The sequence below is a fragment of the Schistocerca gregaria genome, chromosome 1 (genome assembly GCF_023897955.1).
Source record: "Schistocerca gregaria isolate iqSchGreg1 chromosome 1, iqSchGreg1.2, whole genome shotgun sequence".
NCBI classification, from domain to species: domain Eukaryota; kingdom Metazoa; phylum Arthropoda; class Insecta; order Orthoptera; family Acrididae; genus Schistocerca; species Schistocerca gregaria.
Genome location: NC_064920.1, coordinates 306,407,299 through 306,433,070, shown reverse-complemented (window position 1 = coordinate 306,433,070; position 25,772 = coordinate 306,407,299). Strand labels below are relative to the sequence as shown.

At 44.0% G+C, this 25,772-nt stretch overlaps 1 protein-coding gene across 5 annotated transcripts in view; it reads left to right on the top strand.

The window, feature by feature from the left end:
- The window catches only part of LOC126342775 (leucine zipper putative tumor suppressor 2-like), a 1,028,822-nt gene that overhangs the window by 412,431 nt on the left and 590,619 nt on the right, over positions 1–25,772 (top strand). The window lies entirely within an intron of this gene.

Below are 25,772 nucleotides of genomic sequence, written 5' to 3'. Positions count from 1 at the left end.
TACAGATAATTCAGTGCATCCAAATTATATTAAGAATTCCTCACCAAGTGCCACTCTGCTCGCGTGTAAATCAGGCAGGGTGACAGTTATTGACGTATATGAAAAAAAAAATTGTCATAACCTCTGAACGGTTTGCATTAGGATGTTCAAATTGTACGTTGGTTGCGTGCGGTGCATGGCAGGAATTAGTATGCGCATGTGCGCTTGGTTTAGTGACAAGCCCACTACAATTTGTATGGGTTCGTCAATAAGCAAAATTGGCGCATTTAGGGCACTCAGAATCCGCATTTCGTGATCGAGAAGTCTCTTCACCCTCAACTGGTGACTATGTGGTGTGCAGTTTCCAATCACGGAATAATCGGTAATCGGTGCAATATTCCTTGATGGCACGGGGATTACCGATCGGTACGTGGAGGTTCTGGAAGATGATTTGATCCTCATTACCCAGAGTAACCCTGAATTTGACAAGATATGCGGAGCTCAACCACATCTACGCAGCAGAGTGTTTGTCCTGTAGGAGCACTCTGGGGATCGCATTCTGGCTCTGGGGTACCCAGAGGTCACTGGTATAGGCCGACGATTGGCTGCCATAATCTCCGGATCTTAAACACATGAGACTCCTTTTTGTGGGACTATATTACAGATAAGGTACACAGCAATAACCCCAAAATAACCCCTCCCCACCCATCACCATAAAAACTATTACGTCACTGTGAATAAGAGGCAGTTCTGACTTCCAATTTGTGTTAATAAAGCTGCTGACGATTTGTAAAAGAGAAAAAGGAAAAACATGTAAAAAGATCTTTATTGAAAGGAGCGGATAATTTCAAGCGGTGTCTGTTATTTTACATCAGAACTTTTATTACGCAGAACTTTAGGTTATAGTTTACAAAGCAGTTTTCGTAAAATCTAAACTTTTACGGCCAGATTTGTCACAATTAATAAAATATTCGGGTCTATTATGCCGTGGTCGAAGGGATTTCACTTTAAAACCCGACGTTTCGTCCCCATCTGCGGATGACTTTTTCAAGATTCAAACCACCACCCACAACAAAAGCGAGGCGTCATAAAAACGTTGGCGAATAGAGCTAGGAAAATCAGCGAACCAGAGTTGCTTGACGCAGAATTAAAACATCTCACCACTGCATTGCTCAAGAATGGTTATTCGTTCGCTGAGGTGAAAAGACCTTCAAGATCACCGCGTAGAAATCTTACTGATGCTCAAGCGCCGGTGAAATCGAAAGTTTTCTTGCCATTCATTAACGATTTGACCGACCGCATAGGAAAAATCATGAGCCAGCGGAACATCGCGGTAATTTACATACCCACGCGGAAGATATCAGATCACGTAAACTCGGCCAAGGATGCTCGCCCATCACTGGAAAAAGCTGGAATTTATAGCATCCCGTGTAGTTGAGGGTTGGTGTACGTGGGTGCTACAAGAAGAACTGTCAAAAAACGAGTCGAAAAGGACAAGGTCAATTGCAGAAGAGGGGAGATTGACATATCAGCTGTTGCGGAACATGGTTTACAGCCAAGAGACCACCACATTCATTCTGGCCGGACTCAGATACTGGGCAGCCACAAACGGATACCACGGAAGGCTGTACAGAGAAGTCATAGAGATTGTGAAACACCCCAGGAATTTTAGTAGGAAGGAGGAGGGGGTGAAATTGAATGAAATTTGTGTTCCGGTTTTGAAAAAGATGTGTACCAGTCTTCCACCATGGGATGATAGTGACAGCGGACGACGGCAGTCGACAACGGCCAGTTGCGCTCGCGTATTCAAAACATGTGACGTCACGCCACTACGCGGAGGCACAATTTTGCTGTAGTCAGTCGCGAGCCAGGGCGTGAATCAAACTTTCAACAAAGCTACGATCCTCCTTGAAAATGTCCTCCGCAGCTGGGGACGAAACGTCGGGTTTTAAAGTGAAATCCCTTCGACCACATCATAATAGCCCGGAATATTTTATTAATTGTGAAAGCAGTTTTCAGCTGAAGAAGTCGATTTCAAATAAATCGAGTAGTCGCTATCGATTTTCTTTATTTGGAAAGAGCGGCTCCTGCGATAGAATCATAGTGAAAAAACATTTCTGAGCAGACTAGAGGCGACCTCTTACACCCTATCCTTCATTCAGAGGTATCTTTTTCGTTTGTAATGTAGCCGTAACTCATGCTCCATAGAATTCAAGTTTAGTTCAGAAAAGTGTGAAGTGCGCGACTACAGAACTATATGGTAGACTGCCTACAGACAATAAAAGTACATTTGGCAGCAGACAGAAGTACGAGAAGCATTCGATAAGTAATGTAACACGTTAGTTTTCTCGTCCAAATTCAGTTCGAAAAGATGCGGAAATAGTTATGAGACGTCTTGGAATATTCCCGCTGCATTCCCTGTAGTTTCATAAAGTTAGGATAGGTGGCGCGCTATACGTAGGCTCCAAAGTAGCTTCTGTAAAGGGGGTGCGTTCCAAGCAGCTTCTTTTCCCGGAAAACCAGAGCATCACAGATATTCACAGGCGATTGAAGAATGTCTACAGGGACCTGGCAGTGAAGAGAGGCGTCTGTCATCATCGAAACGAGGCCGCATAAACCTATCCGATCTCCCGAGCGACGGCAGAGCGCACAAAGCCGTGACTCAAGCAATTTTGGAACGTGCTGACACCCTCATTCAATGTGGGCAAAGACAGTGTTGATCGTATGGTGAAACTTTACATAGTAATGCACGACAGTCAGCTGGACGAGACAGCACAGAACTCAGTCTCAGCAGGTGATCAGCGAGAAGGATTTAGAAGAATGATCTCCACTACCGTCCATGCAGGATGCAGCTTGCGCAAGCCTTCCAACCTCAGGATTAGCGCAGCCACGTACGCCTTTGCGAAAGATGTTAAGTGGTGTTGAACAAAATGGACAGAGTTCTCAACTTATGGTTGTATTCACTAAAAGGACTTTCGATATTAGTCTGATGAAAACCCACATCGTCTCTAGTAAACCCCTCTCCATTCAGAATAAGCCACTGTCTCGTGCGCAGCCTCATCTCGGGCAATATGCGGACCTTACTGTTTTGAAGCTGAACACGTTAACGAGGTGACGGTAAACTCTAAATATTTTGCTGACACGCTGGTAACACTTTCTTTGCTTGATCTCCATAACTATGTTTCGGATGAAGAAGCACTTTCCCAGCAGGATGGGCAACAAGCCATCCTACTGCAGTGTCAATGGATTTGCTTAGATTCAAATTCCTGGTCGTTTACCGCGATTTTCCTAAATGGCTCCAGCAAAGGCCGAGATAGTTGCTTTGAAAAGGGCACAGTCGATTTCTTTCGCAACCTGAGGTTGTGCAACGTCTCTATTGACCGGGACATCAAACTCCAATCTTCCTACTTCCTTTTGAACAGCGCCGTAGTAAGCATTAGTGGTATTATAAAGCTTGTTTACTTCGCACAATTTCGCTGTAATGTTTTGAGAAAAATCGTTTCAAGCACATTTTTTTTTAAATTCCGAAAGCGAGCCTTTCGGGTCAGATAAGCTGAAAAATAGTCTAAACATATCGACCGGTTTTTAATGAGTTGTCGACTATTACTCTGACGAGAAGCACAGTAAAGCATTTATAAATATCGTTTTATCCTATTACACACTTTTACCGGGAAAACGTGGGAGGAAATGTATTTCACTAAAAGAAGACTCCGTTCAAGAATAAGACTTTAGAAGCATGTCGGCACTTTTCTCCTGTGTCTCATAGATACCCTTTCTCACATTTGATTATACATCTTATCGTTTACAACTTAAACGTACGTGTTTTTCATAACAACCAACAATTGATTGAGTTTTCGATTTACTTTGAACATGAAAAAAAAGAACAGAAAAGAGAATGTGGGAAGAGGTTAAACTGTAGTAATGTTTATAATTTGGAACAGCAACCACCCACAAATATGATTTTAAAATGTTTACGTAAATCAAACCATTGTCTGCTCGAATTTCTTATAAATTCATCTTCAGGTGACTGTTAACAGACTTATTTGCTTTTCTGCTTGTCTCTCGTTTGTAGCCCTCACTGGTTTTTGCCCTATGCTCCTGCCACCACGATTCTAGTGTCTCTTTTCTACGAGATAAAGTTGAAATATCACTGAAGACGATCTGTAAGAGATTACAGTTAGCATTATATAGGAACTTTGTAGGATATGCTCTTTTATTATCTTTTTCGATTGAAGAAAATTATAAGTTACGGGAGGTTGTCAATCTTTCTATTTTGTAATTATATTCAACTCACTAAGAGACTATAATTTGGATAACTGAAATATTGTATGATAAGTTAGAACAATTTGTGGACGATATTCTCTTCATACGTCATACAACTGGTCCTTGCATCGTGATTGTAGGCTTAGACCTGCTTGCTTTTACTTGTGGATGACGGTAGGTAAATGACGTCACTGTTACCGGCACCTGTCTGCTGGAGCTGCTGTCGATACGTGAACGAGAGAGCGTCGATAGGTACGTGACGTGAGCGCTACGGTGTGTGACCGTCGGAAGAATTACGCGAAATTACTCGGAGGAAGTGGTGCGGAGCGGCAGCTGAACGAGCCGACAGATTCGCTGCGAGCGGAGCGGGGCTGGGCTGCTAACGCAATCGCCGGGCCGTTTCTCCGAGTGGCGCCCAATAAGAAGACCGGCGCGCGTGCTACTCGTATCTGGCGGTCCGCTCGTGACCGGCGCACGCACGACGCCGCCGGCCGGGCGCCAGCCGCCTTTGTGCCCAGCCACAGGCCGAGCCACCTGCCACGACACAGCGCCGCACCCGACTTCTCCCCACGTTGTGTCATCTGACCGCTATTTGTTGTTATTACACTACTCGCCACTAAAATTGCTACACCACGAAGATGACGTGCTACAGAGGCGAAATTTAACCGACAGGAAGAAGATGCTGTGATATGCAAGTGATTAGCTTTTCAGAGCATTCACACAAGGTTTGCGCCGGTGGCGACACCTACAACGTGCTGGCATGAGGAAAGTTTCCAACCGATTTCTCATACACAAACAGCAGTTGACTGGCGTTGCCTGGTGAAACGCTGTTGTGATGCCTCGTGTAAGGAGGAGATATACGTCCCATTACGTTTCCGATCTTTGATAAAGGTAGGATTGTAGCCTATCGCGATTGCGGTTTATCGTATCGCGACATTGCTGCCCACGTTTCTCGAGATTCAATGACTGTTCACAGAATATGGAATCGGTGGGTTCAGGAGGGTAATACGGAACGCCGTGTTGGATCCCAACGGCCTCGTATTACTAGCAGTCGAGATGAGAGGCATCTTATCCGCATGCCTCTAACGGATCGCGCAGCCACGTCTCGATCTCTGAGTCAATAGATGGGGACGTTTACAAGACAACACCCATCTGCACGAACAGTTCGACGACGTTTGCAGCAGCATGGACTATCAGCTCGGAGACCATGGCTGCGGTTACCCTTGACGCTGCATCACAGACAGGAGCGCCTGCGATGGTCTACTCAACCACGAACCTGGGTGCACGAATGGCAAAACGTCATTTTTTTCGGATGAATGCAGGTTCTGTTTACAGCATCACGATGGTCGCATCCGTGTTTGGCGACATCACGGTGAATGCACATTGGAAGCGTGTATTCGTCATCGCCATACTGGCGTATCACCCGGCGTGATGGTATGGGGTGTCAGTGGTTACACGTCACCTCTTGTTCGCATTGACGGCACTTTGAACAGTGGACATTACAATTCAGATGTGTTACTACCCTTGGCTCTACCCTTCATTCGATCCCTGCGAAACCCTACATTTCAGCAGGATAATGCACGACCGCATGTCGCAAGTCCTGTACGGGGCAGTTTGGTCACAGAAAATGTTCGACTGCTGCCCTGGCCAGATCTCTCACCAGCTGAAAACGTCTGGTCAGTGGTGGCCGAGCAACTGGCTCGTCACAATATGCCAGTCACTACTCCTGATGAACTGTGGTATAGTGTTTAAGCTGCATGGGCTGCTGTGCGTGTACACGCCATCCAAGCTCTGACTCAATGCCCAGGCGTATCAAGGCCGTTTCACGGCCATGGGTGGTTGTTCTCGGTACTGATTTCTCAGGATCTATGCACTCAAATTGCGTGAAAGTGTAATCACATGTCAGTTTTAGTATAGTATATTTGTCCAATGAATACCCGTTTATCATCTGCATTTCTCCTTGGTATAGCAATTTTAATGGCCAGTAGTGTGTAAGCGCTTTCCTCTTGGCTTTACCCACCTATATGCGCTACACGTGTATTGAACATATACCCCCTACCCCTCTTTGTGCACCTCTTCCTCCCTCTGTCTGTCCACTTCATCCTCTATCTGTCTGTCTCCTTCTCCTCATTCTCTCTGTCTCGTCATCTCCTCCTCTCCCTCTAATTGTCCTTTTCCTCAACCTTCACTCTCTGACCTTGTCCTCTCCCTTTTTTCTAACTCTGCCTCACCTGTCTTCCTTTTCCAACTGCCCACAGCCGTTTTACGCCTTCCACCTGCCTCATGTTTCTCCCCCTCCACCTCCACCTCTCTCTGTACATTTCTTCCTCCCCCTCACTCTATCCATCCCTCTTCCCTATTCATCTCAACCTGTCCCCAGTCATGCTCGCTGGCATGTGAAGCCCTTACAATACAGTTAGTAGAGCAGGCTGATAATATCCCCACGACATGCCACGCAGTCTACACACCAGGGAATTGGAAATCCTTTCGACATAAAAGTTTTCTTGGTATGGTACCACGTCATAATGTATAAAACTAGTGCTGCTGGAGAAAAAGCAGCAGTAGTTCTATACATTATGACACAGTACCATACGCAGAAAACTTTTATGTCAACTGACTCTGGCCATGGAAGCCTACATAATTGAAAATTCTTAAATTGTCTCAAATGTGCAGGGCAATGTGCAAAACAGATAAATACAAAAGGCCGATATTATCCCTGGACAACATACCTATATGCATGGCAACCTGCATGTTGAAGCCCAAGTATCTGTTTCTTGCGCCTGACATATAGGGTGCCCTGCATAGCATGTTGATTTGGCAGGCCAATACCATTCCCACACAACATGCCCATTACACAGCGGAACCGACATGTCAGGTGTGGAAAAGCACATTTTTGCCTCTATTTTCGCCCTATTACAGCTGGTAGGTTATAAACCCAATATGCTGATACTCACAAGGCTGACTGTTTCCATGCCAGATTTGGTTGAAATCAATCCCATAGCATAATGAACAGCATGGTAGATTGCAACACAGAGAAGTGAGTCAGACCTGGATCAGTCGCTGTGGTGGATTAATGAACGTGAGCTGGTACAACAGGCAGCTTGAGTGTGGTTTTTCGGAGACTTCCCACATTGGATTAGACATACACTAGACTGATCCCCAAATACTGACTTGGAGAATATGATGCACAAACATATAAAATACGATAACACTCAGGAGAAGTTTACATGATTCAGTGACAGATGGAACGTATGACTTCCCTCCCTTAGAGTATCTGGCTCCAAAGTTAAATAACAAAATATAAACTGCCAAATTATGAAAAAGTGCATTCTGTAATAAGTAAGATAAACGCTATTGAAACGAAAAGATTGTTATTGTTGATGCTGTTGTCTTCAGTCTGAAGATTGTTTTGATGCAGCCTCCTTGCAAGCCTCTTCACAACTGCTGCAACCTACGTTTCCTTGTATCTGAAGTTAAGCCTTGGTCTACCTCTACAATTTTTAATGTCTCTTAGTTCCCAACATTACCAAATTCACGATTCCTTGATGCTTTCTGGTGTGTTGTATCAAACGGTTACTTTCTTATCGAATTTGTGATATAAATTTCTATTCTTCTGTGTTCGATTCAGTACGTATTCATTAGTTGTCCGATCTAGGCATTCAGTCTTCACACCTATTCTGTACAGTACATTTCATGAATTTCTTTACTCTTGTCTGATGTGTTTATCGTCCACGTTTCACTTCCATCCCAGAATACACACCAAATACCTTAATAAAATATTTCCCAAGACTCAAAATTATGTTCGATGTTAAAAGATTTCTCTTAATAATTAATGCTCTTCTTGCTTCGGTGCGCCTCGTTTTGATTGATAATGTTTTGTATTCGAAAAATAGAACCACAGTATGCCTAGATAATGAGCTGCATTCTACATTTGGTAACAACGGGGTGAGTGAGATTTTGCGTGTTGTGCCGATTCCTGCCCAAACTTTTAGACATATACCCAAGTCGCAGTCGCCATTTCTTTTTCTTGCATTCTTTTTCTTATCGTTCGGTTAGTGATGAAACAGCTATGTTCAGCAAGATAGTTGTTTCAACTTCTTTTATGCATGTGTTATAGACGGCTCTCCGAACACTACATTATTTTGGAGACAGATTTGCAACGACAGAGTGCTGTACAAGGAAATTCAAACCCTCGGTAAGCGAGGTTACTATTTAAACCATAATATGGCCTAGGCAGAAAGGCAACATACACAAATTGGAAACAACTAGCGCCACCACAGAATTAAAGATGAGCGCCATCAGATTTTATTGATAGTGAATATTAACTACCAGCTGGTAAGCAAATAGCATTACCTCTGTCGTTTGACCAGTGAGAATGCAGGAGTTCAAGGTCATTTGCGAATTTAATCTCAATTGCGTCCTTAGTAATACTATCCCCATAGCTGACGTGCACGGTGTAATCTTTTCTGTTGTGTTTTATACTAGAATGGCTGTGCTAAGATAGCGTACTGCAGTATCTGATGAGCTGAAGGGTGTATGACGTACCACAACTGCCTGGGATAGGGCAGACACCTACTTACGCAAACCAAGATCGTTCTTTGAAGATCATAAAATACTCCTAACCTTAGATACTGGTCGAACAGCACACTTTATACCGTATTTCCGTGGAATGCGAACAATCCTACGGGTGTAAGACATAAAGGCCGTAAACTTGGGTGCCTCTTCGTTGTTTCATCATTCACCCGATTCACCGTGGCCGATGGCGCAACGTGCGTCTGCTCCCACTTTCGCTGCAACCATTCAGGCGAATGTGAGTGACTTCGAGGTGGGCTAACACAGCTGACAGACTTGCAGGGTCTGAGACGACCTATGAACCAAAGTATAAATTAAATTTACACAATGTCATAATAACTAGTTTAATATTTTCTGTAACCTCTTTCAATCAAATATGTTTTCTATTTGTGGATTCCAATATAAAATTAAAATTACTCATTGTCTTAGAGATAACACTGCTAAAAACTGAATGCGATCTGTCAACAAATTTTGAGCTAGTTGGAACTATTAAGAACACTATTGTAACTTCTGAATCCCATGAAAAACTTGTTGTTGTACTTAAACATCATGAGTGTGAGGGATGCAAACAGTTTGCAGTACATACTGTTAACAAAATTTCAGTAGTTATGCTTATGAAAGGCAAGCAGAATATACTAGTGTTGAGATAATATATCAGACATGTTTGGTTCCTGTAAAAAAAAAGACCGAATCATTGCTTGTCTTACTAAGCAACCCAATTCGGCTCCCAGTGTATTAAACTTATCTGCATTTATAACGAGTAACTGACTGACACTCTGGCAGTGTTCGGTGAGTGAACTTTGGAGGTACTGTTAAGTATTTGTAGTAAGGGAAAGATTGACTGTGGAGCTTTTCAGTCGGATGCTTATGAACTGTGTTAATTGCAGTTCACTTCTTATGGTATTTTAAGGTTCTACTTGTCGTGACGAAATCGCTGATAGTACTTTCATAATTTAGCTTGGGACATCATTCTGTGGTTTGGTGTGGCCCTCCCAAGAGTTTAAAGCCTCAAATATTTTGTTACTGTCTTGCTGAGGTTGCCTTGCAACAGCTGTTGATTTGTCTCTAGTCTACCACACCGTACTGCTGTTTGATGCGGTGCGGTGTAGTCGAAGTGTTTAGTAGTACCACATCTACTCCCTCGTACGTTTTAAGATTTGTGAGCGGCATACACACCGACGTATAATCCTAGTATTCGAGTTGTGTAAGTTGGTTGCGCCCTGTTAACGTTTTATCCATCGTGGAAAATATTTCTCGTGCCGCATATGATCCTGAAGGACAGCACGGTGCACAACAGCGCATGTTCAGATGTTCAAATGTGTGTGAAATCTTATGGGTCTTCACTGCTAGGATCATCAGCCCCTAAGCTTACACACTACTTAACCTAAATTATCCTAAGGACAAACACACACACCCATGCCCGAGGGAGGACTCGAACCTCTGTCGGTACCAGCCGCACAGTCTACGACTGCAGCGCCTTAGACCGCTCGTCTAATCCCGCGCCGCCACAACAGCGCATGACCACGACGAAATCAAAAATTGTATCCTGTATATTTTTTTAACGGATGTAACCACTAAGATTAAGAGTTGATTTGTGTGTTTGATTTTGAAAGGAAAAGTTTTATAGTCCTGGTTAATTATAACATTTATATGCGTCACATGTAAGGATGTTTATGGTGTATAATGTTTAAAAGGAAGGTGGTGGTGGTTAGTGTTTAACGTCCCGTCGACAACGAGGTCATTAGAGACGGAGCGCAAGCTCGGGTTACGGAAGGATTGGAAAGGAAATCGGCCGTGCCCTTTCAAAGGAACCATCCCGGCATTTGCCTGAAACGATTTAGGGAAATCACGGAAAACCTAAATCAGGATGGCCGGAGACGGGATTGAACCGTCGTCCTCCCGAATGCGAGTCCAGTGTGCTAACCACTGCGTCACCTCGCTCGGTTTAAAAGGAAGGAAATTATTTTGTGATAAGGGTGCGCATCGTATAGGGTACGGGGTTTGAGTGTACGTTAATAGTAATCAGATTTTATTGCTTTCAACTATTTTAATTAAAAATTTATTGATCAATATTTTATTGCCTTTAGAGGTCTCAGGTCATATCTACGAAACTTTTGGTATTGCCATGTGGCGTTAGAATCTTTTATTTAACCTTGCATTATGCAATTTGAATTTTTTCCGTTGCTTGGAATGGGATTTTGAGTTTTAAGCGTGGCAAATTGATTCTGAGAGGTGTTCTTTGATCTGTTAAAATACTTCAGGAATTTTCATTAAGAAACTATATTGAGGATCTTATTGTTCATGATAACGAATTTTCAGTCACTATTTTAAAACAAGGTTAACAGAGTTGTAAAATTTTAAAAGTAAAAAAGAGCTTTTATTAGAAAGACGGTGCCTGCCCTTACCCCCCCCCCACCCCCCACACAGCTTCCACTTATTGAAAGCACTGGCCTTCGGGCGTTGTCTGATGTTTTCCCCGATATCTATCCTAGCCAACGCCTACGGGGGAGGGGGGGGGGGGGCGGAGGGGGGCGCGCTATGTCAAGCATCAAACAGAATTTGTGATTGGATTGAGGATATTTTGATAGGGAGGACGCAGCATGTTACCTTTGATGAAGAGTAATCAGTAGATGTAGAAGCAACATCGTGCGTGACTAGAGGAAGCATGTTAGAACCCCTGCTGTTCACGTGATACGTAAGTTATCTCTCTGCCAATACCGATAGTTGTCACAGGCATTATGCAAATGATTCTGTCATCTACAGTGAAGTACTATCTTAAATAAGCTGCACAAACATCCAGAATGATCTTGATAACGTTTCAGCGTGATGCAAAGATTTCAAAAAGCAGAAAAGTGGTATTGCATACTGTAAATAACACTGAGTCACACAGTCTGCCAACCCATGCAATTATCTGCGTGTATCGTTTTGTATGGTTATTAAATGAAATGAAATAACGATGTACACTCAGTCGTCGGTAAAGCAAGTGTCAGACTTGGTTCATTTAAACGATACTGAGAAAATGTAATCAGTGAACCGATTATCCTACTTAAAAAACACGTATCCATCTGATCTTAGAGTATTGCTCTGTGGAATCCGTATAAAATAGTATGTGGACAGTGAATGCTGAGGTACTACAAACAGTCCCACATTTTTAGACTCACAGGAGATTATCACGAAAATGATGCAAAAACTGAACTGGCAAACGCGAATGCCTGCTGACAAAGCGTCAAGAACGAATATTTTGCGAAGAATATTGAGACATTCATGTTCTCCAGCCCTCTTTGTGCTGCTCTCATAGGGACCGTGAGGACGATGTTAAACTAATTTCAGCAAATATAGAGGCTTTTAAGGAGTTATTCTTCCCATGATACATACGCAGTTGTGTATTTAGAATCAGCTGTAAAATGTCACGTGTCATCCATCTCGGATGGAATCTGTAAAACTGAAAAGTATGTATTCTGTCGTAGTGGTCATAAGATTTTCCTAATTAAAGATGCCATTTTTATTATCAAGTGGATATGAAAAATAACACCGTTTGGTGCACAGTATGTCTGTCTGTATGTTTGGGCTAATATGAAGAACTTCTGTAGGGATTTGGATACTGGTGCTAGTCAGACAGATTGCGTGGCATGGTTGCTCACAGCCCTGATGGTTGCCCTGAGGAATCAGTCCAAATCTGAGTACGGAACAGACGACGTTCATACCTCCTGGTACTTTCTGCTATTCTCTGCATAAATAATTTAAGCTGAAGGTGGTGGTATTTAGTTTCCTAACGTTATCATCTCAATTTTAACTCTACACAACAGTCCTAAACTAAATTTGCACTATGAGACCCAAGTCGCTTGGCCATAGATACTTAGTGCTAACCATATGAAACTGAGGCAAGTCGCCAGTCTGTCATACATACATGAAGCATAGTGTATGTTTCTAGAGGACAAATGTAAGGATGTAGAGGCTTATCTCACTAGGGGTAAGGTAGATACTGCCTACAGGAAAATTAAAGAGACCTTTGGAGATAAGAGAACCACTTGTATGAACATCAAGGGCTCAGCAAAGAAGGGAAAGCAGAAAGGTGGAAGGAGTATATAGGGGGTCTATACAAGGGCGATGTACTTGAGGACAATATTATGGAAATGGAAGAGGATGTAGATGAAGATGAAATGGGAAATACGATACTGCGTGAACAATTTGACAGAGCACTGAAAGACCTGAGTCTAAACAAGGCCCCCGGAGTAGACAACATTCCATTGGAACTACTGACGGCCTTGGGAGAGCCAGTCCTGACAAAACTGTACCATCTGGTGAGCAAGATGTATGAGACAGGCGAAATACCCTCAGACTTCAAGAAGAATATAATAATTCCAATCCCAAAGAAAGCAGGTGTTGACACATGTGAAAATTACCGAACTATCAGTTTAATAAGTCACAGCTGCAAAATACTAACGCGAATTCTTTACAGAAGAATGGAAAAACTAGTAGAAGCCGACCTCGGGGAAGATCAGTTTGGATTCCGTAGAAATGTTGGAACACGTGAGGCAATACTGACCCTACGACTTATCTTAGAAGCTAGATTAAGGAAGGGCAAACCTACGTTTCTAGCATTTGTCGACTTAACGAAAGCTTTTGACAATGTTGATTGGAATACTCTCTGTCAAATTCTGAAGGTAGCAGGGGTAAAATACAGGGAGCGAAAAGCTATTTACAATTTGTACAGAAACCAGATGGCAGTTATAAGAGTCGAGGGACATGAAAGGGAAGCAGTGGTTGGGAAGGGAGTGAGACAGGGTTGTAGCCTCTCCCCGATGTTATTCAATCTGTATATTGAGCAAGCAGTGAAGGAAACAAAAGAAAAATTCGGAGTAAGTATTAAAATCCATGGAGAAGAAATCAAAATGTTGAGGTTCGCCGATGACATCGTAATTCTGTCAGAGACAGCAAAGGACTTGGAAGAGCAGTTGAACGGAATGGATAGTGTCTTGAAAGGAGAATATAAGATGAACATCAACAAAAGCAAAATGAGGATAATGGAATGTAGTCGAATTAAGTCGGGTGATGCTGGGGGAATTAGATTTGTAAATGAGACACTTAAAGTAGTAAAGGAGTTTTTCTATTTTGGGAGCAAAATAACTGATGATGGTCGAAGTAGAGAGGATATAAAATGTAGACTGGCAATGGCAAGGAATGCGTTTCTGAAGAAGTGAAATTTGTTAACACCGAGTATAGATTTAAGTGTCAGGTAGTCATTTCTGAAAGTATTTGTATGGAGTGTAGCCATGTATGGAAGTGAAACATGGACGATAAATAGTTTGGACAAGAAGAGAATAGAAGCTTTCGAAATGTGGTGCTACAGAAGAATGCTGAAGATTAGATGGGTAGATCACATAACTAATGAGGAAGTATTGAACAGGATTGGGGAGAAGAGAAGTTTGTGTCACAACTTGACCAGAAGAAGGGATCGGTTGGTAGGACATGTTCTGAGGCATCAAGGGATCACCAATTTAGTGTTGGAGGGCAGCTTGGAGGGTAAAAATCGTAGAGGGAGTCCAAGAGATGACTACACTAAGCAGATTCAGAAGGACGTAGGTTGCAGTAGGTACTAGGAGATGAAGAAGCTTGCACAGGATAGAGTAGCATGGAGAGCTGCATCAAACCAGTCTCAGGACTGAAGACCACAACAACAGTGTATGTTTGTATGTCTGGGATGTCCTCCCAAACCCCTGGATAAATTTCAGCTAGATGTGGCATAGAAGCAGCAGGCCTGTTGAGTATCAGCACTGTGATGTTTATAACCTCCTAGCTCTAACAGGAGTGGTGATAGGGCAAAAACTATTTTTTTCCCGGCTCATGGGATGTAGGCAAGTTGTGTGGGAACACTATCGAGCTGCAAAGTCGACCAGCTTTGCAGGGCAGCATTTGTCATCGGCAAGAAACTGTATCTGGGCCCTGATATGTACCCTAATCTGTGTGACAAGCAGATTGTGTTGGAGGAGTATGGTCTGCTTTAATGAAATGCTTTGCAGTGTAGCCTGTGCATCAGGGCAAATAAATGATTTTCAAACCCCTGATTTGTAACACGCCCTGCATGACTGATGTATTATGGGAGTAGTAACAGCTTGCTTTATTGCACTGTGTGGAGGTGCTACATGTGCTGATGAACATGGGTTGGGTTCGGTTGAGATTGAAACGTCCCCTTAGAAAAATTATGAGTTACTGTACTGGTTAACCCCATACGTTATTTGATTTTCAAACTGTGGTGTCACCGCCAGACACCACACTTGCTAGGTGGTAGCCTTTAAATCGGCCGCGGTCCGGTAGTATACGTAGTACCCGCGTGTCGCCACTATCAGTGATTGCAGACCGAGCGCCGCCACACGGCCGGTCTAGAGAGACTTCCTAGCACTCGCCCCAGTTGTACAGCCGACTTTGCTGGCGATGGTTCACTGACTTCTACGCTCTCATTTGCCGAGACGATAGTTAGCAGAGCCTTCAGCTACGTTATTTGCTACGACCTAGCAAGGCGCCAGTATCCGTACTATTGATATTGTGAATCATGTACCATAAAGAGCGACGTTCTCCATTAATGGATTAAAGTTAAGTATTCCACCAGCTACGTCCGTTTTTCTCAATTCTAATTCCCTTGTCATGTTCCAGACCTCACGCCAGTCTGCGTGAGCTAAAACGCGTGCATTTCGGCCTCCTTCAGTAACACGGTTGGCTCTCTTGCCAACCACAACACAAACAGCTGAGCAAAACTGAACATACTCAGACATTTCTCTCTTTACGTATTCTGATGATCACTAAACTGACACACAATATTTTTTTAGCACAATGCAATCTGACTTTCAATAATCCCTACAAGAGGATGGCGCTGACTAACAATAACCTATACCTTTCATGAATGACTTACCTCACAAAAATCTTCGTTACTCAGTGTACTGCAATACAGCGTGCGCCAATACTGCTAGCGGCATAAAAGATTCTAACTACTGATAGGGTGATAGTGCGGTAGCATTCTCGCTTCCCACGCCCGCGTTCCCCGGTTCGATTCCCGGCGTGGTCAGGGATTTTCTCTGCCTCGTGATGGCTGGGTGTTGTGTGATGTCCTAAGGTTAGTTAAGTTTAAGTAGTTCTATGTTCTAGGGGACTGACGACCATAGATGTTAAGTCCCACAGTGCTCAGAGCCATTTTGAACTACTGGTAGGGATAGTTATCAAATGAAAGATTTTGACAGGGAACAAACCATGTATTTACCTTAACAGTGTTCAAAATTTATATATATATCAGTTTATGACATCCAGTCTTACAAATTTAGTCTTTCTGATGGACACACGTCCAGATCATCCGCTCTCAAAACTCCGCCATCTCTCTCCCCAGATCCACCACTGCTGACCTTCAACTGCCCAACAGTACAATAACAAGTATTCCAACAATGCAAACCAGCCACAGACTTCACACAGCACAGTCAGTGATTTTCATATAGAGCGCTACGTGGCGTACCAACATAAAAACCTAAACAGCCTAGTTACAAGATGATGAGGGAAGGAGAAATGGACAGAGAGAGGGTAGGAGGGGGAGAAGATGCAGGTGGAAGGTGTAGAGGGACAGTGGCCAGTTGGAAAAGGAAGAAAGGACGTCGAAACAGAAAGAGAGAGGGAGTGGGAGATAAGGTCACAGAGAAGGAGGGAAGAAGACGTGGTCAGAGAGAGGGGTGGAGGAAATGGACAAGGAGAGAGGATTAAGAGGAGAGCGAGTAATGACGCACAGATACGCAAAGGTGGTAGGGTGGGGTCACCAGACAAAGGTGGACAACTGGGTGAGTTCAGTATATGTGTCGAATGCGTATGCGGACAAAGCTGCAGAGGAAAGGCTAGTTTTTATTAATAGAAACATCCATTTTAATTTCTAATTGCATAATAATGCGAATATACAGAACAAATTTAAAAATGGTACATTAAATAGAAAATGAAATAGTTATTATTTCTAGAGACTGAACAGTATTACTGATATAATTTTTTCATTTAAGTATGAAGAATATCGCATGTGTGTTTCAAATTGTTTATTATCGTATGATCAGTAATTGAAATTAGAAAGATTTTATTTTTATTAAAGAAAAGTTGTGAACCAACACCTATTCCGTTTTGTCAATACATACAGAATTTAAATTAAAAAACAGAAAAAGATTTTGCTAGTGAAATTCGAACGAGCGACTTTACGACTACGAAGCTACCTTGTAATGAGCTAAGCTTCAAAGACGATCTTTAGGAGTTTTCTTGAGAACTGGACTTTACAGCTGTAGGAGACTGACGTCCGGGCATTGATCTTAAAATCCCTTGGCAGATCTCGGAGACGGCCAGTCAGTGCGGTCTCCTTTAAATGGTGAGACGTTTCTGCACTGCTGGATTGCGATCGCCGGCAGAAGCGGCGGGGCACGTAGCGCCGAGTGCCGTGCGGCGACCTTGCGGGGCAATTTGGTGGCGCGCTGCAGCGCGGCCGCAGGCGGACGTGCGCCGCCGCTTCTGCCGGCGAGCGCGAGGACGGCGCCACCCAGCCCCCAGCCCCTTGCAGCGCCGCCGCCGCTGTTGTGGTCGCGGCGCCGGGCACGTGCCGCAGCCGGCGCTTCTTGTGCTCGCCAGCCCTAGACCTGCCGCTGCCGCGGTAACCTGACCTCTCATCCGTCTTACACAGCCGCTTCTCGACCGTTTCTAGCCACTCCGTAAAAAAGTGCCGAATAATTTTTGTTCTGCTTCTAAATCTAAGTAAATTCTCCCCAAGACAAAGTGCGTTGCGCGTGGGAAGGCACATCGTACTCATGTTACCATTTTGGTTTCCCGTTCCACTCGCGTAATGAACAAGGGAGAAAATGTCTATGCACCTCTTGCGACGATTTTGATGGTTATTTCAACTACAACCATGCCCTCACAAGTGTTACTACTGTATCCATGGCACTGATCTTACTTTTCTCTCGTTACTGCAGTCCTTGTGGGAATCCCTGTTGCATATTAACACGTTGGAAAAGATAGCAAGATTTTATAAGTTGTACTGGTGTCCTCACTCCAGGTACGTTTGCCCAACGCTGTGATAAGCGAAGCGTCGGTTGTGACTGATATTCAGCTGAGAGGGACATAATAGAAATTTCACAAGGCCTGCCTTTTACTACTTTCCCATTGGTTAAGGCAACAGAATCAATATTAGAGACTCGTGCGTTTTCGAGACGATAAACGATCTCTTTTGGACATGTCCGAAAGAACAGATACCATCGGGGACCATGCAGCTCGTTAGAATGAAATTACAATGAAATGAACTCCTTTAGCTGCTTATAGGCGTTGACATACGTCAACGGGGACAGATGAAAATGTGTGCCCCGCCCGGGACTCGAACCCGGGATCCCCTGCATACATGGCAGACGCTTTATCCATTTGAGCCACCGAGGACACAGAGGATAGCGCGACTGCAGGGGTTTATCTCTGGCACGCCTCCCACGAAACCCACATTCTCAACGTATTGTCCCGCACTACATTCGTAGTGCCCCCGCCCATTATACTAATTACTCGCTGCGCGTTACCGATTCCCGTAAGAGTTCGGGCTCTGTGCATTCGCACAGAAGAAGAAGATCAAGTGGCCGGTGAGCTTTAACTATATATATACTAAGATGGTATCTGTTCTTTCGGGCCGGCCGGAGTGGCCGTGCGGTTCTAGGCGCTACAGTCTGGAGCCGAGCGACCGCTACGGTCGCAGGTTCGAAACCTGCCTCGGGCATGGATGTGTGTGATGTCCTTAGGTTAGTTAGCTTTAAGTAGTTCTAAGTTCTAGGGGACTGATGACCTTAGAAGTTAAGTCTCATAGTGCTCAGAGCCATTTGAACCAACCAGAAGTTTATTTAACAGTTGATAACCAATTGACCTCCAATCACAAACTTTATCCTTCGACATACATTGAACACCTTTTTCTTTCATAAAAAAATATAAAACATATTTTAATAATGGTCAGCACGACGTTTCAACGGTTCTTCCAGGCGCCGGCCGTCGACTGCGATGCAATAGTGGTTCGCTCTCGTCGCCCTCCGCGTCTGGAGTCCCCACTGGATCATCTTGCTGCCACGCTCGACATGAAACAAAAGAAACAAAATCTTTTTAAATAACAAGTCTCCACTTAACACACTACAAATAAATGAATATATATATATATATTAACATTTCTTGCCTGGCGTCGCTCAAGCGGCAAAGAAACGCGATGTTTCCTGATTAGACTTCTGAAACACCACAAGCTTCTCCATGTGCCCCTTTTCAGGGGTGCATTCGGCCCAGACTTTGTTTCTGTGGCTGACAATGAACGACCGCATCGAAGAGCGCAAATGGCGGGGCTCTTGGAACGAGAGCATATTCAGCAAAAGGATTGGCCTGAGCGTTCCTCCGACTTAGATTCCATCGAGCACGTCTGGGATGCGTTGGGGAGACGCATAGCAGCACTTTCACATGCACCAGCTACCATCCACAACTTTTCAGCCGCGCTATGGAGGAATGGAAAGCACTGTGAGAAGAACTCTGTATCACCCTAGTTGCCAGCGCGGGGCACTTCTCAGAGCACACATTGCTGTCCGTGCTGGTCAGACACACTACAGGGTAGTCCGAAAGTCCGCAAACACCCTCATTAAATTCAAATAGCGTAGCAAACAAGGAAACAGAGTCCCTACACACGAGGGCTATGCCACCAGCATGGTGGCCATTTTGAAAGCCGCCATCTTGGATTCAACTCGAGAATTTGAAATGGGATGTGACATATCAAACAGACAGAGAATTTCACCAGAAAAACAATGCCGTTGTTATTTTAAACATAGCTTTATTTATTCTCGCGTTATAGCCAGTTACATGTGGTAGCGGTGGGACGCTCGGCAGCATGTGTGTTTTGTTCCGAAGAGATATTACGCCGATGTTACACAGTCCCGTGAGACCACCAACAGTCATAGGAATGCCTCAATATGTAATGCATTATGTTGGATTCTTAATGCTCTCCTCCGAACCCAGTCCTGATGAACTTTGACCAACACATCTGGCTGAATTTGACCATACGCATCGACAATGCGCTGCTTTAGATGATGCAAATCCCGTATTTTCACATAATAAACCAGTGGTTTGACATGAATCCAAAGATAAAAATCCAAAGGAGTTAAATCTGGTGAACTTGGTGGCCACTCCACAGCACCCCTACGACCAATCCACTTCTGAGGGAACGGCACATCCAGGTATGGTCGCACATTGTGCCCATAGTGTGGTGGACCTCCATCATGCTGGAAGAATTCCGGAAATGTCCCGTTCTCCGTTAACAACAATAAATAAAAAAAGGTCCAACGACTTTGGTACGCCGGCCGCGGTGGTCTCGCGGTTCTAGGCGCGCAGTCCGGAACCGTGCGACTGCTACGGTCGCAGGTTCGAATCCTGCCTCGGGCATGGATGTGTGTGATGTCCTTAGGTTCGTTAGGTTTAAGTAGTTCTAAGTTCTAGGGGACTGATGACCACAGCAGTTGAGTCCCATAGTGCTCAGAGCCATTTGAACCATTTTTGTTTTTTTTTTTTTACTTTGGTACCCCACACACCATACCAGACCATCACTTTTTGTGAGTCGACCGTTTTGGAAGCATCAATTCAGTGCGGATTTGTGTCGGACCAGTATCTGTGATTCTGCTTGTTCACTTCACCATTGATAAAGAAATTGGCTTCATCAGTGAACAGCACCTGATAGGGGAAACGTGGGTTTATCTGCAACTGCTGTGTCACCCATTCTGCGAACTGTAACCGACGGTCTGCGTCATCCTCGTTCAAGTGTTGGAGCAGCTGAATGTTGTACGGGTGCCATTTGTGCTGTGACAAAATTCGCCGTATGGAGGTACGGCTAAACCCACATTCTTGTGACAGGCGACGAGAACTCCGTTGTGTACTCCTGCTAAATGATGCCAACACGCTCACTGTTGTCGCTTCATCGGTGGCTGATTTTGGTCTCCAGGCTTAGGTTTATCTGCGACAGAACCTGTTCCTCGGAATTTGGCCAAAAGCTTGGCAACTGCGCTGTAAGTGATGGGCTGTCTGGTTGGGTGACGACTGTTGAAATCCTGAGCAATGACTCGTGTGCTTCTTTCTACTGATATCAAGATCATTTCAATGCGTTCTTCATGTGTTAAGGACAATTTGTAATCTATAAAGAAGGTTCAAATGGTTCAAATAGCTCTGAGCATTATGGGACTTAACTTCTGAGGTCATCAGTCTATAATTAAGGCAACAAAGATTAAAACGTTGGCATGAGTAAATGATACCTAACAGTTAAACACATGTAACATATCAGGCAGGGGATAGTCACTTTGCACCGTTTCAGACTCAATTTTATGGCTTCTCAGTACGTAATACTCACGCTGCCGAGCGTCCCACTGCTGCCGCAAGTAATTGGCTATAACCCGAGAATGAATAAAGCTATGTTTAAAATAGCAACGGCATTGGTTTTCTGATGAAATACTCTATCTGTTTGATATGTCACATGACCGCATTCCTATTAGAAATTTTGAAGTTGAATCCAAGATGGCGGCTTTCAAGATGGCCGCCATGTTGGTGGCATAGCCTATAAAGTTTCCCCCTTCCCGTTCCTCGTGTGTAGCGACTGTGTTTCCTTATTTGATACTGCATTTGGATTTTATCAGGGTGTTTCCGGATTTTCGGACCACAGTGTATTAACAACTAGGCTCTGCCTTTTGTAATGTCCAGCAACCCATAAAGAATCTCTGTGACTTCAATGCCTTTGAATAAAAGTGTCTCGTCTGTTCGTCTCATTGCGTATTTCTTTCAGTTACTGTTCTAAATATCCTCCAAGTTTCATCGAACTATGTTACTTGCAGGAACACATCATGCGAAAATTACTTTCGTCCTTAACTTTTGCACACCAGCGTATATAAAGTATGAATCATCGTCATAAGAAATTGGCGTTCCTATAATTCTGACAGCAGTCTCAGTTCCTAATGCCGTTATTGAGTACACGGCTAAGAAGTCCTGGAAATGAGGCCTTGGAGTGGATTTTAAGAAGTCCGTTACTGCTAACGAGTGCCAAGTGTACTGCAACAGACTACAAATATAAAATATTGTTGAGAACTTCCTGACAGTTTTTATGAGACGTCATAAAAACATAAAGAGCTGAAGCTGTGGACAGTTAAGCGTCAGATACACATAGCAACCAAGCGGATTATGTGCCTGGAGGCAAGGACTTCCCTGCATCGTCATTCGGAGACAATGAGTTACGGATACTTTCGCACTCAAAGAAATAAAAAATTGCGTACTGCCGATGATACCTTTCTGTACCTTTCATTTTCCTCTCCAGCGAATAAATCATTATGATCACAATGATGACGATCTTCAGCCATTTTGCACCCACTTCAGTACAGTCCTTCCGACTCCCATTTCTTTTTCGATTTATTCAAACTTTTCATGCAGCCCTTTCGTCTTAGCTTCCCTGCACTTCCTATTTATTTATTCCTCAGCAACTCGATTTTTGTATTCCTGAATTTCCCTGAACATTTTTGTACTTCCTTCAGTCAGCGATCAACTGAAGTATTTTTCCTGTTACACATGGTTACTTTGCAATTACCTTCTTTGTACCTATTGTTTTCTTTCCAGCTTGCCTTTTTAGAGATGTCCATTCCTCTTCAACTGTACTTCTTGCAGGACTATTCTTTATTGCTGTATCTACAGCCTTAGGGAACTTCAAACGGATCTCGTCATTCCTTAGTACTTTCTTATCCCACTTTCTTGCGTATGTATTCTTCCTGACTAATCTCTTAAACTTTAGTCTACTCTTCATCACTACTACATTGTGAGCTGAGTCTGTATCTGCTCCTTGGTACGCCTTACAATCCAGTATCTCATTTCGGTATCTCTGTTTTGACCATGGTGTAATCTAACTGAAATCTTCCCGTATCACCCGGCCTTTTCCAAGTATACCTCCTTATCTTGTGATTTTTGACCGGAGTTTTCACTATTACTGGTTGAAATTTATTACAGAACTCAATTAGTCTTTCCCCTCTCTCATTCCTTGTTCCAAGCCCATATTTTCATGTAACCTTTACTTCTACCCCTTCCCGTACAACTGTATTCCAGTTCCCCGTGACTATTACGAGGGTCGACTGAAAATAACGCCTCCACCTTCGTAACTCTTAAACAGTTGACAACATTGATATGCGCCAGGTACTGACTTATTCCGTGGCCTCTTCTCTACAGGTCCAGTTGGCGGGAAGCCTTAGCATCGAACGATTGTGTTGTTACTGTCTAAAGTGTGGAACCCTGCGCAGACGGTCGGTCAACGCGATTAAACCAACGTGCAGAAGGTGTCACCCCAAAGAAGATTCATCAGGGAATGAAAGCAGTTTATGGTGATTGTGTTGATCTGAGTACTTTGCGTCGTTGGGAGAGTAAGTTTAAAGAAGTTGAGGCGGGAACATATGACCTGCGTGAGAACCAAAGAGTTGGACGTCCCGTGACAGCAACTACCAAGTTTCACAAGAAACATGTTGACAGATTGACTCAGGACTATCATCGTATCACTCAGAGACAAACTGCAAGCACAATCGGCATTTCACAAGAAGGTGTGGTAAAATTATTGCTTTGCTTGGCTATCGGAAGATATGTGGACGGTGGGTACCACGGATGCTGAATCCTGAAATAAAAGCGCACAGGCTTGAACTCCTCTCCCGTTACGAGGATGAAGGTGACACCTTTCTCCATTCAACTGTGACTGGAGACGAAACGTGGATACACCATTACGAAAGAACTCAAAGACTGTGGTTGCGGAACCTGACTGTCGACTTCTTCCGTGGCGGCTACAGGAAACTTGTTCACCGTTGGCAGAAATGTATCCAATTGGCTGGTGATTATGTGGGAATGTGAATATTGGTAATTAAAGATCACATTCTGAGGATTATTTCTTCGTTTGATTTACTAAAATATTCCCATCCAAACCCAACTAACGAAGGTGGAGGCATTACTTCCCATTCAACCCTCGTAGACAGTCATATCCCTTTGCGCATTGTATCACCCTTTCAATATCCTCATATACTTCGTGTACTTCTTCATCTTCAGCGCGCGACGTCGGCATGTATACTCGTTGTCGGTGTTGGTCTGCTGTCGATTCTGATGAGAACAACCCTATGACTGATCTGTTCCAGTGACACACTCTGTGGCCTACCTTCCTATTCGTAACGAATTATACTCCTGTTATACCATTTTCCGCTGCTGTTGATATCGGTCTATACACATCTGACGAGAGGTCCTTGTCTTCTTTCCATTTCCATATGTAGATTGAGGCTTTGCATTCCCCTTTTCATCTTTTCTAGCTTCCCTGCCACATTCGAACTTCTGACATTCCACGCCCGACTCGTAGAACGTTATCCTTTCGTTGAAAATTCATGATTTTTCTCATGGTCACCTCCCCCTTGGCAGTCCCCTCCCGGAGATCCGAATGGGGGACTATTCCGGAATCTTTTGCCAATGGAGAGATCATCATAACACTTTTTCAATTACAGGCCATATGTCCTTTGGATACATGTCATGTGTCTTTAATGCAGTGTTTTCCATTGCCTTCTGCATCCTCATGCCGTTGATCATTGCTGAGTATTCCGCCTTTACGGCAGTTTCCCACGCCAAGGGCAAGATAGTGCCCTGAACCTCTGCCCGCTCCTCTGCCCTCTTTGACAAGGCCGTTGGCAGAATGAGGATGACTTCTTATGCCGGATGTCTTCGGCCGCCGCTGACCGGTGTGGCCTTGCGGTTTTAGGCGCTACAGTCTGGAAGCGAGCGACCGCTATGGTCGCAGGTTCGAATCCTGCCTCGGACATGGATGTTTGTGATGTCCTTAGGTTAGTTAAGTTTAAGTAGTTCTAAGTTCTAGGGGACTGATGACCTCAGCAGTTAAGTCCCATAGTGCTCAGAGCCATTTGAACCATCTTCGGCCGCCAATGCTGATTAATAATCAAAATTTAAGCGGTGGCGGGTTTCGAACACAGGACCGAGGGCTTTTTGATTATGAATCTACAACACCACCCCTCGTTTTTATCTCATTTATTCGTTGTTGGTCGTTGAATTTGTTCGGAGAGGACGTCGAATGATGCTTGTTCAAGTTAATCGTTGATTCGTGAACTGGAATTAAAAATAAATAAAGCATTGGAATTTTTTTTATTATATACAGATGAAAGCCACACTTAAATACTACTTTTCTACATAGTTGTCATTTAAATTAAGGCACTTATCGTAACGATGTAGGAGCTTGGAAATTCCTTCGTCGTAAAATTCGGCCGCCTGCTCCTTCAACCACGTGGTTACCTCTTCTTGAAGCTGTGCGTCGTCATCAAAACGATGCATAGCCAACCACTTCTTCATTGCTGGGAATAAGTGGATGTCGCTCGGTGCGAGGTCGGGACTGTGCGGTGGATGAGGAAACAACTCCCACTTAAAAGATTCGAGAACTTCACGAGTGGCATTTGCCGTGAGGGCCCGGGCGTTGTCGTGAATCAGTAAGATCTTTGAACCCAACTTTCCCCTGCGCTTGTTTTGTATTGCTCTTCTGAGGTTGTGCAGAGTTTGGCAATACCTTTGACAGTTTATTGAAGTGCCTCTTTCCAGGAAATCCACAAAAATCACACCTTTTCTGTCCCAAAAGACAGTCATTGCGTGGTTGAAGGCTTATACATTTCCTTGTGTAGCGGAGCTCTTCGTCGCAGACAATTCCGTTCCACGTTGGACCACACCTTGCGACTGTCACCGGAGTTAACAGCGTTCAAATTAATAACACAGTTTTCGAATGACAGCAGTCTATTAAGCGTGCGCTATTAATATAGGGCGGCGAAGTGCCTCCGCTGGGCTGGGAAGGAGCGACGGGAAGCTGTGTGAGACGGAGGAGGCGAGGGGGAGGGGACTAGGCTGGCTGAATACAA